The 2,826-nt window shown below is 54.8% G+C and overlaps 1 non-coding gene and 1 pseudogene across 1 annotated transcript; both read right to left on the reverse strand.

The window, feature by feature from the left end:
- Positions 1–41: 41 nt before the first annotated feature.
- On the reverse strand, positions 42–197 carry LOC126326112 (5.8S ribosomal RNA; annotated as a pseudogene).
- A 356-nt stretch (positions 198–553) lies between these two features.
- Positions 554–2,466, reverse strand: LOC126326114 (small subunit ribosomal RNA). The gene has a single exon (XR_007560527.1). It is a non-coding gene; the product is annotated as a small subunit ribosomal RNA (ribosomal RNA).
- Positions 2,467–2,826: the final 360 nt, after the last annotated feature.

Consider the following 2,826-nt stretch of genomic DNA (forward strand, 5'->3'; position numbering starts at 1 on the left):
CCCGAAGCGGGACAAACGCCGCGCGCTTCAGTATACGTAGCCGACCCTCAGCCAGACGTGGCCCGGGAACGGAATCCATGGACCGCAATGTGCGTTCGAAACGTCGATGTTCATGTGTCCTGCAGTTCACATGTCGACGCGCAATTTGCTGCGTTCTTCATCGGACCCACGAGCCGAGTGATCCACCGTCCCTGGGTGATCTTTATCTTTTCAGTTCTCCACCGTCTCTTTCAAGACAGTTGCAGAGGCGGGACTGAGGCGTTTGACGGCCCCTGTTCCATTACTTTGTGTCCAAACGGCCTGACGGCCGATGGGCGTCGTACGGCTCCACACCGGAGCGGACAGGCACTCGGGCGAAAGTCATTCAAAACCGGCGCCAGGCGCAGGTGCCGCAGGCCAGCCGCTCCAGAGCTTCAGCGCTCGTACCACACAACAACACTTGCGCTAGTTTTGAGAGGCACGCGTGGTTCCGCACGCGGCGCACGGCTACTGCCGTACAGGTAGCGTGTTGCGCGACACGACACGCACATCGAAAGACATGCAGTCTAGTCGGTAATGATCCTTCCGCAGGTTCACCCTACGGAAACCTTGTTACGACTTTTACTTCCTCTAAATGATCAAGTTTGGTCATCTTTCCGGTAGCATCGGCAACCGACAGAGTCGATGCCGCGTACCAGTCCGAAGACCTCACTAAATCATTCAATCGGTAGTAGCGACGGGCGGTGTGTACAAAGGGCAGGGACGTAATCAACGCGAGCTTATGACTCGCGCTTACTGGGAATTCCTCGTTCATGGGGAACAATTGCAAGCCCCAATCCCTAGCACGAAGGAGGTTCAGCGGGTTACCCCGACCTTTCGGCCTAGGAAGATACGCTGATTCCTTCAGTGTAGCGCGCGTGCGGCCCAGAACATCTAAGGGCATCACAGACCTGTTATTGCTCAATCTCGTGCGGCTAGAAGCCGCCTGTCCCTCTAAGAAGAAAAGTAATCGCTGACAGCACGAAGGATGTCACGCGACTAGTTAGCAGGCTAGAGTCTCGTTCGTTATCGGAATTAACCAGACAAATCGCTCCACCAACTAAGAACGGCCATGCACCACCACCCACCGAATCAAGAAAGAGCTATCAATCTGTCAATCCTTCCGGTGTCCGGGCCTGGTGAGTGAGGTTTCCCGTGTTGAGTCAAATTAAGCCCGCAGGCTCCACTCCTGGTGGTGCCCTTCCGTCAATTCCTTTAAGTTTCAGCTTTGCAACCTTACTTCCCCCGGAACCCAAAAGCTTGGTTTCCCGGAGGCTGCCCGCCGAGTCATCGGAGGAACTGCGGCGGATCGCTGGCTGGCATCGTTTATGGTTAGAACTAGGGCGGTATCTGAACGCCTTCGAACCTCTAACTTTCGTTCTTGATTAATGAAAACATACTTGGGCAAATGCTTTCGCTTCTGTTCGTCCTTGCGACGATCCAAGAATTTCACCCTCTAACGTCGCAATACGAATGCCCCCGCCTGTCCCTATTAATCATTACCTCGGGTTCCGAAAACCAACAAAATAGAACCGAGGTCCTATTCCATTATTCCATGCACACAGTATTCAGGCGGGCTTGCCTGCTTTAAGCACTCTAATTTGTTCAAAGTAAACGTGCCGGCCCACCGAGACACTCAACTAAGAGCACCCTGGTAGGATTTCAACGGGGTCCGCCTCGGGACGCGCAAGCACGCCTTCGGGCTCGCCCCACCGGCAGGACGTCCCACGATACATGCCAGTTAAACACCGACGGGCGGTGAACCCAACAGCGTGGGACACAAATCCAACTACGAGCTTTTTAACCGCAAACAACTTTAATATACGCTATTGGAGCTGGAATTACCGCGGCTGCTGGCACCAGACTTGCCCTCCAATAGATACTCGTTAAAAGGATTTAAAGTGTACTCATTCCGATTACGGGGCCTCGGATGAGTCCCGTTATCGTTATTTTTCGTCACTACCTCCCCGTGCCGGGGAGTGGGTAATTTGCGCGCCTGCTGCCTTCCTTGGATGTGGTAGCCGTTTCTCAGGCTCCCCTCTCCGGAATCGAACCCTGATTCCCCGTTACCCGGTTACAACCATGGTAGGCGCAGAACCTACCATCGACAGTTGATAAGGCAGACATTTGAAAGATGCGTCGCCGGTACGAGGACCGTGCGATCAGCCCAAAGTTATTCAGAGTCACCAAGGCAAACGGACCAGACGAGCCAATCCGATTGGTTTTGATCTAATAAAAGCGTCCCTTCCATCTCTGGTCGGGACTCTGTTTGCATGTATTAGCTCTAGAATTACCACAGTTATCCAAGTAACGTGGGTACGATCTAAGGAACCATAACTGATTTTAATGAGCCATTCGCGGGTTTCACCTTAATGCGGCTTGTACTGAGACATGCATGGCTTAATCTTTGAGGACAAGCATATGACTACTGGCAGGATCAACCAGGGAGCTGCGTCAACGAGAGCTGAGCAGCCGGCCGCCCGGGAGTGTGTCCCGAGGGGCCCGCGCGAACACGCAAGCGTCCGCTCAATTATTCTGCAAACAGGAGGAGGCTGAGCTCCCCTGCACGATACACCTCGAAACCCTCTCAGGTCCCGGCGGCGCGCAGCGCCGTCCTAAGTACTTGGTCGGGTTCGAGAGAGGCGCAATCGCCCGGAGATAGGCGAGTAGACGCTTTCAGTGCGAACACCCGTGCTCCCAACTGAGCTTGCCGCTGCCGACAGAGGCCCGGGAGCGTGCTGTCGTGGCATTGCCGGCGGGGAAACAACACGCGCCACCTACGGTGACCGGCAGCTCCAACGCCAGCGC

This window comes from Schistocerca gregaria, unplaced genomic scaffold (assembly GCF_023897955.1).
Source record: "Schistocerca gregaria isolate iqSchGreg1 unplaced genomic scaffold, iqSchGreg1.2 ptg000971l, whole genome shotgun sequence".
NCBI lineage: Eukaryota > Metazoa > Arthropoda > Insecta > Orthoptera > Acrididae > Schistocerca > Schistocerca gregaria.